Source organism: Protopterus annectens, chromosome 4.part1 (assembly GCF_019279795.1).
Source record: "Protopterus annectens isolate FY-2018-M chromosome 4.part1, PAN1.0, whole genome shotgun sequence".
NCBI lineage: Eukaryota > Metazoa > Chordata > Ceratodontiformes > Protopteridae > Protopterus > Protopterus annectens.
In genome coordinates, this window is record NC_056734.1 from 920,504,451 (window position 1) to 920,517,823 (window position 13,373).

Consider the following 13,373-nt stretch of genomic DNA (forward strand, 5'->3'; position numbering starts at 1 on the left):
GACAGAGTAATGGAGACTAATTGGCCTGGCAGGGTAGTGGGTGTGGTTATGAAGGAATAAATGTAGAGGTGCTGGGGGCGAGTGGGATATGGGGGCAGGGTAGGGGAGCGGAGTGAGCCCGCAGGGCGAACAGAGCAGGTAGAGCCAAGAGCCAAAGGAAGGCAGGAGAAGAACGAGAACCTATCAGTGGACTGTTGATTGCAGAAGGTAAGTACAGTGGACAGAGATTTAGTAGAATAGAGTGGGCCTGATGTTTAAGAAAAAGAGAGAGGGAAAATAGAGAATTTAGAACTGTACAGAAGACAAGAAAGTAAAGCAAAAATATGGGAAATCAAAAATAGTGAGGAGAGTCCATCTAGTGGACAAATGCTAAATTACACCTGTGGCTCCACCAGGGCAAATCCCTGGACTGGGAGGAGAGAAGAGAGGCAAGTGTAAATTAGGGAGCTAGAAGAGAGGCAATTATGGGGGATACAGAATTAAGAAGGGTTTGGCTGCTGGCTTTCCTAGCAAGGGAACATGCTGAAACATCTAGCAGGACTTTAGGCAAATAAAGTAATACAGAGGTTTAGCAGCAGGTGCACATACTTTCTTAGTTCCTTCAGTAGTTATACGTCTAGGAGAAGCTTGGTTCTATTCCCGTAAAGGGGATGAGGCAGCAGAGATTGTTTTAATTTATTTTAGGTCTAGGCGTTCAGCCAGGCGTAGTCACAAAGGGTAATGCAGTGCAAGAAAGCTGGAGAACAGGAGAGAATGTTGAGAGAGAGAATTTGTATTTTAGTAAGCAATACAGAAATACATTGGCTCCCAGCAACAGTAACAAACAGGTATCAGACGTGAAAAAAATCAACAAAATATTCAGAGCAACAATAAGTTTGAGATTTAAAACCCTTTGGCTAATATTTTGTTTCATTTAAGTTGCCAACACTGAAATTATAACAGAAAACACAAATAAACCATACTTCCCTGATTTACACTAGCCTCTCTTCTCTCCTCCCAGTCCAGGGATTTGCCCTGGTGGAGCCACAGGTGTGGCAAAGGTGAGGCAGCAGAGATTGTTTTAATTTATTTTAGGTCTAGGTGTCCAGCCAGGCATAGTCACAAAGGGTAATGCAGGGCAAGAAAGTTTCTTAGTTCCTTCAGTAGTTATACATCTAGGAGAAGCTTGGTTCTATTCCTGTAAAGGGGATGAGGCAGCAGAGATCATTTTAATTTATTTTAGGTCTAGGCGTCCAGTGCAGTTTTAGGACCCATAGTGGAAAATCAGTGAGGATGAGGGCGCCATGTGTTATGTATGCAGCAGACGAGTAGAGTTATTGTAGCATTAAAAGTTAAAGATAACTTGTTTGGTATTTTATACAGTTGTTGCAAATTGAGCATGCATATCTCAACTGCAAAAGCAAGTATGGATGCATTAGCCATTAGCACAAACCAAGAGTATAATATTAAACTTTAGTCAGAGGTGGTGGGTTAAAATACCACACTTTCCAAGTGTGAAATACTGTTAATTCTTCAATTATGTGTAATGCCTATGCTGGATGGAGAGGCTACTTTCCCTCATTTTACGTAGGACCAGGAGGAGGAAAAGGAGATATCCAGCACTCTAGCCAGTGGTGGAGTGAGGTGACAGTAATGACAATCCAGTGGGTTCGAATTCGATTTTCACTGTCACCCTTGGGTCCTGGATGCCCCGACCCTCACCCCACCCATGGTGTTCACTGACCTCATGTTCGTCACTGTCCCTGTGTCTTGTATTTTTTGTCTTGTCTGTTTGCAACTGCTTCCTTACTTACCCAACTTACTAGAACCATACATACTTATGTCCCTTCCCCAAAATTCCTCTCTCTGTTTCAAAAAAAAAAAACGTTGTCCCATACATAGCCCTCCATTTTGCACATATGTCTTCTTGACACACTTGATTCAGTCCACTTGGTTATAAAACATGATTCTGTTGTGGTCACCCATCTCTCTGGAGGTGACAGTCCAAATTCATCTAATATTCTGCATATATTATCAGGTTTTACTCTTGAAGAAATGGATAGCTATGGTTCTTTCCTCCCTCCCTCCTCCACATTCCTGTATTGCTTTCCATCTGTTCTCCCCCCTGATTGCTCCCCATTTCACCACTGTCCTATCCTCCCCATTTCTTTTCTTGAATGCATTATAGCAAGAAGTATCCATCACGCACCAATACACATCAATGGTTATACAGAAGATTCAGTTGTATTCAAACCCAGTAACATCTGGCCCCAAAAAGGACTGTATCACTGCATTAAATGCATTAACATGTGCCACCACAGTCAGTTAAGTAGTTAGATGTATTTTAGAGACACAGTACTACCTCTCAGACTTTATCATCCCAATTTCACCACTGTACTATCTTTCCCATTTCTTTTCTTGAATGCATTATTGTGGGATGGAGTGCATCATGCACCAACATGCAGCAATGTTAATACGAAAGAACTTAAAAGTGTTAGATTCAGTTGTATTCAAAGCCAGTACCATCTGGCCCCAAAACGGAATGTATCACTGCATTAATTGCATTAATACCTGCTACCACAGAGTCGGTTAAGTAACAGGTGTATTTCAATACTAACTGTTATACTTTAGCAGTGCTGCCACTGGAATAGTTACATGGCATTGCCTTACGTACTAGTCATTTTTAAGGTCTCCCTTTTGCCCATCGCACAATGCTGCTCAAACAAGGTAAGCACAGCCAAACCTTCCATTCATTCCTCCATTGCCCATGATTGCTGTAAGTGCCACATTGTGCAAACAATGACCAAAAAATAATAAGATAATAATAAAAAAGCTGACAGAGGAAATACAATTTGTACACAAATGAAAAGGAGGGTAGATGTTAATGAAACAGACCCTGTGAATTCTGTCCTGCTTACTTGCATTACCAACCTTGACACACATACATGTAACTCTTTGTAAGTCTAATTTGACTCACCCACCTGATGTAAGCATTCACAGTTGTCATCCATACACTGAGGGAGTGCCTGCACAATGTTTACATCTGCTATACGGTGCCAACGAGTTGGGATTCAGCAATTTTTGAATGAGTTCAGACCTCATTTGCATATTCACAGTGCTGACTGCCCTGAATCTACACCAGAAGGCAACCGTGTAACTAGAAAAATTGAGGGGGAGATGAATTGTTTATGTGTTGAAGACAGAAGAGAGGATATTACTTTGGGATATATCTGCACAGAGGAGTACTGATTTTTTGATGATATGCCTGCATTTCATCAGCTGCACATTGCATATGCTGACATGTAACTATGAATAGTCTAATGTTTCTTATATTTATTTTAATTATCACACACTTTTATACTTCTATCTTTCTGCATTACTTACAAGTGTACTGTTCATTTGGGGGTAGGGGAGCAAAGCTGCATTTGTGTTATTGCACAGAAAAGGATTACGTTGCTATTGTTACTCTTCTTTTGTTGCATCCAGCCTGTCACATATTAAGGTTAGTTCCATACAAATCTCACACGTTTTACTTTATATTCTGTCCATGTAGACTACTTTCTATGACTGTATTCCAAAAGTTTTGGAATTCACGGGGAACACTAGCAAGGAGTCTACATGGCTGCTTTATAGCTTGTTGAATAGCTGCAATGTGTTGCCTCAGTTGATTAGCATGCAATTCAGCTGCTTATGCAATAATTGGCATGCCATGGTGTTCACCTTGTTTGCGGGGGATGCACACTACTACATGACACTTAATGAATTTAGTCCCCGCCCGAGTGTGGATCTCGTCACGTTGTGAGCACACCGTGGAAAACCAACATGTAGGCTTTATTGAATACCACTGTATAAGCTTTATCTCACAATCCTGCAGTACAAGAATAAATCCATTTGTCTCTTTCCACTGCTGAAAATAAGATCATTTGATGTCTCAGCATTGGCAGTATCACTGTCATCTTGCACACACTCTGTCACACATTTATTATTGAACCTTCTTGGTAACTTTCAAGCCCATAAGCTTAGAAACAACTTATGAACTTATGAAACTTTAAGTTTTATGTCACCAACTGACAATATTCTGACAAATCCCCTTCTATTTTACCAATGCAAATAATTAAATTCCTTGTACATCTCAGCATTTCCAGAGTCACTCTCTTCTTGTTTTCACAACACCATCATTTTTTCAGTGAATATATTTCTTACATCATCAGCTTTGAATGAATGTCTAATTAAAAAAAACAAGAAAGTCTGTATGCATCTTTATTTATGTGATAATTAAATCAAAATGTATTTCTTTTTTTTCATTGTATTACAAAGCTGAAAATAAAAAGTGGTAGAATGCTCTATAAACAAGCATAATTAGGCCACACCATTGCTTAATTATATCAAAGGTAACACTGTCACATTTTAATCTGTTTTTAATGTACCTTCATTATGATGACCTTTTCAAATAAGAATTTATCAAGTAGTTACAAGAGACAAAAGAAGAATGGAAGAAGATGTATACTTAAAAAGCACAACCTTCCTATTCTGAGCAGATATGCATCAGTAAAATTATTCAAGTTGATCTTGAATGTGTACATATTAGATATAATTTGCCTTATTGAAATAACACTGCAGGTTCTAATACTGTAGCACAGTAATGTGTTTTATTGTCATAGAATAACAAAACCCTTGCCCTTTAAGTTTAAGTTCAAGTTTGCAGATGACACATCAGTTGTGGGTCTCAGCAGCAATGATAATGAAACAGCCTACCAAGAGGAGGTTAACCAACTGATTGTGTGGTGTGACAACAATAACCTGGTACTGAATGTGAACAAGACCAAACAGATAATTGTTGACTTCAGAAAGAACCATGGAGTGCACCCTCCACTCACAATCCAAAGAGAAACAGGGTAAAATAGTGGAGAGGGTAAAAAGCACCAAGTTCTTAGGGGTACATATCGAGGGGGACTTGTCATGGTCCATAAACACAAATTCCATTGTCAAGCAGGCACAATAGTGTTTACATTTTCTGCAAAGAATGAGAAGAGCAAACCTTCCACCTCCTGCTTTCACAGCCTTCTACAGGGGCACTACAAAAAGCATCTTGTCAAACAGTCTTTCGGAATGGTACAGAAACTGCTCTGCTTTGGATCGGAAGTCTCTCCAAAGGGTGGTGAAAGTGGCTGAGAAAATTATTAGGACCACTCTTCCATCTATTCAGGACCTGTACTTATCTCTATGTGTTAGCAAAGCTGATAAAATAGTCAGGGACTTCACTCAACCATACCTCTCAACTGTCCAGATTTTCGCAGAATGTCCAGAGTTTTGCCTCATATTTCTGGTGTGTTCCTCCTAAAATCTGCACCTTTCCGGTAAATAGCTGAGGATTGAAGTCATTAAATAATGAGAAATATTTGAGTTTAAGACTCCACATCTTTCAGAAAATTCATGTTAATGCAAAACCTATATTATTCTATCAACATTCTAAGCTTGTAAGAGCAATAGTTAAAATGTGTCCCTATTTGTCCCCCCATCATATAGGCTTTGCGCAGATTTTCTGCTCTAAGAGGTTGAGAGGTATGCACTCAACCCGCCAATGGACTGTTTTCCTTCCTGTCATGTGGCAAGCACTATAGCAGTATGCAGTGCAAAACAGCCAGATTCAGTAAGAGCTTCTTTCCACAAGCCATCAGACTACTTAACTCTACTAATAACAAATGATGACAACGGTTCACAACCTTGATATTCTTTTGCTTTTAATTCGCAGGAAGAAAAAAGACAAAAGTGGTTTCTCTACATTTCTGTTTCTAGAATTGTTCTGCATTATAGATGTAAATTTTAAAATATTTACACATTTTTATAATTATTTGTTTTGCCGTTGGACTTGATCTGCTTAAAGTTTTTGTGATTTTATCAGCTATTTTAAAGCATGTTGTTGATACATGTTTGTACAAAGGATATGCAAGTGACATAATGGAGGGCTTCATAATTAGTGGGCAGTCCTACAGCTTCACATGTACTTTGTTTACAAAGACGGCATATGTGCAGAAAAGAGAAAATAGAATATATTGTCACATAAATGGAATTTAGCACTTTAGGTTTTTTATGTGATCATGGAGAGGTTTAGATAGCTACTTACACTCCTTTAGCTTTTTACTGCAGTAGATCAAATGTTACAGCTTGAGTTCTCAGATAGTCATTCTCCTTTATCTTGAGACACACAAGAATGAGATGTTATTGCTTGTGTGGACTGTGAGTTGTTAGTGATTTGGTCTTAAAGCTATCTGGAAAAAGAGAAAGCCAGATTTCGAATGACTGTTCTTTCTCCAAAGTGCAGCGAGCTTGAAGAAAGAATAATAGTTTGGGAGGTGAGGAAGGGCTTGATGTCCAACAATGGGTAAGCAGTGGAGAGTTGCTCTCCTGCAAAACACACACACACACACACACACACACACACACACACACACACACACACACACACACACACACACACACACACACACACACACACACACACACATACACACACACACACACACATCTACAGATATATATTTAATTTTTTTACTTGCATGTTTATTAGTTCTAAGCATACACTGATACTCTCTATGCACAACTGCAGGTGTTCCCTGATTACTTTCTGCTGTGATCCACTTCATGGCCAGGTCCTTAATTATTTTATAAGTCGGAATTTCACTTCCCTTCTGAGAAAAGGAATCAAAGAGGTTCCTAGCAATGATTTTTCTGGGTCAGTTGTCAATTGTCAATTTGTCTAAAATCTTTTAGCACATTAGGTCTGTGGGACTGGATAAAACCTTGAAAATATTTCTAAACACTGCCATTTAGTAAGTGAGGTTAAACGTGCTGCCTCTGATACTTGGAATTAACCCTTAATTATATATGGCCATAAGTGGTCTTAAGGATGAAGTAAAGTAGTATTCAGCAAGCTTCAGCTCAATAAAGTACCATGCATTTTGTGTAAGATGTTTGAAAAACATGTGTATCCTTAATCAGAAGCAGAGAAGACAAACTTTCTAGAAATAGAGCACTGTGTTTTTATTAAATCTAATAATACTTTTTGAAATGTGTTGCCATTTATGAGCATATATTACCAACCATTTTCTAGTATTAGCAAGTGATAAGTCATATCTTGATCTGACAAATTATTTTGCCTCTTTACCAGAGTATGGTATTCTAGATAGGTAAATAAAATTAAATATTAACCCAATAAATGAAGAAATTAGGTATTAGAGGTCATATAGTTTATTTAGGGATGAATTGTGTTTATTGTTTCATCTGTTGTTTGATTCAGTTATGGTCAATTCCCTATTTTAAGAGTAGAGCTCCTGTTCCATAATCATCAAGTTTGACAATCTACTGTTAACCCAAGCTATGAACATGAAAATATTATAGTTACAAGATACAATGTCTACCAAGAATATAGAATAAACTTTAATTACATATAAAACAAAACAGTCGCTTAATTGAACTTAAAAACTGCCAGACAGTAAAATAAAATATACAAAGCAAAAACAGGAAGTGATAGCTTTCAGGCTTCTGAATGGCCTAAAGTGATAAGGTTGATCTAAAAGTACGGATCAAAGAAATATACTGAACTGATATGAATATAATCATCAAGTTCCTACTATGATTCCTAAACATAAACATCCTTTATTTTTGGCAGATGTTAACAGCTGATAAAAAATGCATTATTAAGAAATAGAAGGCATGAGTAGCAGTGGTATTCCTTTCTAAAATTAAAAATCCCAGCTCCATGGATCCCAAGTATATTCCTGGAAGTCTACTGAAAATCATTAAGTCCCATATAGGAGCACCCCCCCCTGTCTATCAACCCTTCAACCAGAGCTTCTCCACTCAACAACCCTGAGATATAAAGAACAGCTGTTAGGATGGCCTTAACTACATGTGGTCCTACTACTGACCCTGGAAACTACAGAACTATTGGTCTTACTAATATTATCTGCAAGAGTAAGAAGCATAGTTTAGCTGAACTTATATTACTGCATGCAGACTGACTTGGCTTTATAAAACGCTTAGCATACCTAATGAACATGGTTCATTCTTCAAAAGGGTTGCTGAAGCCCTGGATAAAGTTCATACAGTTCAGACTGACAATCTGGACCTTCCCAAGACCTTCAACACTATCCAATGCTGGGATAATTGACAAACTCTCCCAGTTCAACATTAATCTGTATGTAGCTCAAAGGGTAGTAAACTGGCTATCTGATAGAACTCATCCAGTCAACGTTGGAGGTATTTAGAGAGAGAAGTCTCATCAGTGGTGTTCCATAGTGCTCTATCCTAAGCCCCATCATTTTTGGTAGGCAACTCTGCTAACCACATTTTCTGAAGATTGCAGCCTGGGTGCAGTAATCAGTCCATTTCCCAAACTCAAATTCTCCAGCAAGAGCTGAACCAAACAAATGCGTATCCTGTTCTTACAGTAAGAAATACAGTGCAGTTCCTTTGGTAAAGTAATCCTCACAACCAGATACCATACAGTTGACAAGACTGTTAAATTTGATTGCATCATCTGAGTTTTGTGTTCCTATAGTGACAGCAAACTCATCTGATCACCAGCTGTGCAGCCAGCCTCCCCTATATCACCTTACTCATGTGTGAGTTAACCCTAACCTAACCTTACTCACTCATGCTCCTAATCCCCACTCTTCACAGTACCTTAAGAAATCTCATTTTCCTTACAGCACCACTATACTAGACACCTAGACACACTTCTATTACATAATATACATAGATAAGAAGCAAATAAAAGTGGTTTGTGCCAAATGACCAATAACCCAAGGTGACAGCAGAAAGAATACTTTACTGTGCACTCCACAAAAATAAAATCATGTAGTTTCATAAAATCGAATTTATTAAAAACACTCAGCTCTTTAGTCTTATACACATTCAGACTTCTTCAGAATAAAAAACAGGTTCAGACCACCCACATATAGTGGTACATAATTATACTAATCAAACAATTAATCAAGCAATTAAATAACTTATTAAAAATTTAAAGGGACATGACAAATAAGAAATAAACCATGGCAAGGTCAAAAAGTTTAACCATATATATATAAACTTAAAAACCTTAGAACATATAAAAATATAAAACATGTTAAAAATCTGAAGCATTATTATAATCTAGCAGTCCTCATTTTTAAAAGTGGACCATTGAAAACACATTCATTTAAGCCTAATTTTAGGCTGACTCCCAATAACAATTGCCAGTACAGTTTATGGTGCTCAATCTGTGTTTCTCAGGCTCCACCCTGTTGGTCCAAAGCCACATCCTCCAGTACAAAGAACAAACATCTACTGGTTACACACTGTTGTTTATGTTTGGCTAAAGCATTTGTATCAAGGCCCCTGTTTATATGGTTACCTATGAAAAGATCGAGCAGCTGAAATATCGAGCGCCATATGGTCGAGACCATATGGCTGATATTTCAGATGATTGTCACTGTAAAGTACTAAAAAAACAAAAAAACAAACACAAATACGTTATTGCAGGGGGGCAAGCCCCCCTGAACCCCCCACACCCCTAATTAAATATACCAACTCTGAGATTGCGCTACACCAAAAATACAGCGTGGAATGGGAATTATTCCTATTCCCTACTGTAGCGCAATCTCGGAGTTGGTATATTTAAGTAGGGGAGTGGGTGGTGCAGCCTCCCTGCAATAACGTCTTTGTGTGTTTTGTTTTTTTAATACTTTACAGTGATCGAGCATCTGAAATATCGACCATAGGGTGTTTGATATTTCAGGTGCTCAATCTTTTCTTAGGTAACCATTTATATTATACACATGTTCATAAATAGGTTTCTTAAGGAGCATCTCACTTTTTTAACATAAAAAGCAGGGCATGCATCACAAACAGCAAGATAAATAACCCCCTTACTATTACAGTTAAATCATTTTTTGGAGGTTAAAATTTTTGTTACATGCTATTAAAATGTATTCAGATTTATTCAACAAATTGGGACACTGTCCACACAAATCACATTTGAACATACCTACTTTTACTATGAAATATGTATCCTTTTGTAGTATTAAATGTTTGTTGGCTCTTATATAAGTCCTTAAGATTTCTTCCTTTTTTATAAACTACCATGGGTGGTTTAGAAAAAGGAGCCAGGGAGGCTGGTAAGGCTTTGAATCTCTCCCAATATTTCAAAATAATATTTTTAACTAAATGATTATAAAAATTATATTCTAAAAGTAATGCTCTTTGAAAATCAGCATTATCTGTAATATCTGTAGTATAATTATGTACTACTATATAAGTGGGTGGTCTGTACCTGCTTTTAGTTCTGAAGAAGTCTGAATGTGTGTAAGATAAAATCACTTAATGTTTTTAATAACCTGGATTTTATGGTGCTATGTGGTTTTATTTCTATGGAGTGCAGAGTATAACGTTCTTTATGATGTCATCCTGGGTTATAAAACACATACATAAAAGACCAAAATGGTGCATGCAGTAAATCTGATGATCCCTAAAAAACAAAATAATGAGAAAATGAGGTAAATCAGAATCATGGCTAAGATACTTGTAAAACACAAATACACTTATAGGGTCATAAATCCAAGTTTTTTTTAAAAATTAAGTTAAAACTTTTGCCTATTAGGCTTCATCAGATTAAAATATGTACAAAATTCCTATGTGGTTCACTAAATAGAATAAACTAAAGATACATGAGCTAACACACTTGTTTTTGTAGATGATGTAAATAGGGTTTTAAAGTAAATCAGTAATTTAAAGCAGGTGGGGCATTAGCACTAAAATGTAGAATCCACTTTGCTTCCTCTAATTCAGTTAGATCTTTTAAATTCCCACCATGTAAAGACTTATTAATACCTCAAAAAATCAAAAATTTAAAAACATGTGTAATGTCAGTTTCTCAGATATGTGTATATAAAGCATTTGTATCAATTTGTCTCTTGATCTCAGATAAATGACTTGATATCCTTTCCTTAAGTTTCCTATTCATCTTTCCAACATAAAATGCTGGACAAGTTACACATCTGGCTAAATAGACCACATTCTTTGTATTACAATTTCCATAGGAATTAACCTGAAAATCTGTATGCAAAACTGGATGTTGAAAATATTTGGAAGTAGCAATATGATGGCAAAAAGTACACTTATTACATTTAAATGTTCCTTTTCTTAAACTTGTGAAATGAAGGCTGGATCGATGTTGCTCCATATAACACAGTTCATTCTTAAAATTCTTCATTATTCTACAGCTAAATAAAGGGTTGGGTTCACTCAGACTTTTTAATTGCTGTAGCTCAGTGAATAATATAGCAATAACCCATGCCTGGGTGTGGGTAATGCTGGATTTACCCACGGTTGGTGTGGTTTGGTCACGAGGGCGAAGCCCGAGTGGCCAAACAAAGACAACCGTGGGCAAATCTAGCATTACCCACACCCAGGCGTGGGTTATTGCTATTATACAATGAAATTATTTAAGAAAAAAAAATAATTACTTTTCTTAAATAATGGCATTGTATAATGCCTCCTTGCTGCCCTTCCACAGCTGTCTGGTATTCTGCAGCAGTTCTGATGTACTGCGTATGCATATGCTTACATAGTACATCAGAGCTGTGGGCAAAAGCAATGGAGAAAGCAAGATCTCCGTTGCTTTTTACAAACTGTCTCGCCATGTTAAAGGAGTTTAACATAGCGAGACAGCCTTAAAAAAAGCAACAGAGAATCTCCTTTGCTTTTTTTTAAAGCTGTCTCGCTATGTTAAACTCATTTAACATAGTGAGACAGTGTGTAAAAAACAATGGAGATCTTGCATTCTCCGTTGCTTAAAAAAAAGAGTTATACTAATGGAAAAAGTCTGGGCGACCAGACCTTTTTCCATTAGTATAACTCTGATTTACAATGTGCATGCTGACCAATCAACATGCACGTTTTAGAATATTAATAGGGGGTCATTGTATAATGGCCAATATCTAGCTATTATTTGTCTGACTCACTTTGCATTGCAATTATATGTCAACACACATCACAATTTATTCAAAGTGTTGTGTTAGCTTTGAAAGCTGGTAAAGTAGTTGGGCAGTACTGTTAAACAGACAGCAGGAGACATCTTTACATATTCCTTGCATAAGGGAAGCAGTTAGTTTCTAATTTTGGTGGCTGTAATGCTGTAGACAGCAGGTAGAAAAGGAATTAAAATGACCCTGCTCTGTTGCTGTTGTTCTGGCCAGCAGCTTTTAATGTCCATTGCCAGATGTGATATTAACTCCCTACAGGGGCTGCTTAAGCATGTTCTAAATGTTGTTAAGATTGGGTCTAGCGCTACAGTAATGATGGATCAGGGTGTATTTTAACTGATATTAGAATGTAATAACAGTGCTCCATGCACTACAAGTAAGTTATTCATCGGAGAAACCTGATTATAACTATTTGCAATACATGGAGCTTTAGCAGCCTTGACTGACTATTTATAGAAAGGCAAATGTAAAGCGGCATGAATAATTCTACAGCTTTGAAAGCTGTAATACTTTTACTGCTGTTGCACAGACAGTGAAGTGGCTATCTGATGAATGAACCAGTTTAAAAGTTGTTTAACACTTCACTGTGCCATTCTTTTTTTTTCTTTTTACTAACATCCTTTAAGGTTGCTTTAGCTTCTTACTGCTGTTTTGTGGTGGCCACATCTGGCCACTTTTTATGTTCTAGCAGAAGACTGTAGCCTAACAGCACTCTTGAATTAGACCATCTATTGCTAACTGCAGTGAGCCATACTTTATGTTATCTTCAGATGCCACATTGTACTATACATTATATCATACAGATCTAGACTGTGCAACCCTGGATGCTTCTTCTGTTTCCCACACAAATTGCAGTGCCTCTCAGAAACCTACAATCCAAATCATTTACCAAAGGGTAAGTTGCATAGACAGAATAAAATCTAAAAATAAAGTAAAATGCTTGCTTTATTTAAATAAGGTGCTTCCTTACCACACTGTAGATAAGCTGTTCAATCACTTTATCAATATTTTTGAATTAATTCATGTACGTTTAGGCATTTTTGGTTTACTATCTATGTTCTAAGCAAGGCATTTTTGTGTTTCATATTTACTGCATGCTAGTAGCTATTGGTTAAAGATTAAAAAATGTTGGCTTTGAGCACATATTGAAAGTAATTTAAACTGAGAAGTTGCTGGATGCAAGTAGCAAATTATGAATGCAACACTATGCGAATATGATGAGGCTTTATTTTATCATTAACTCACTGTGCACACGTGGATCATGGATCATGTGCCATGTTTATAAATCATGGTTGCATGTTATACATAATCATGCTGGCACCGTTCCTGAGTCAATAGCCTGGAGTAGTATAATAATGGTGGAACTACCTA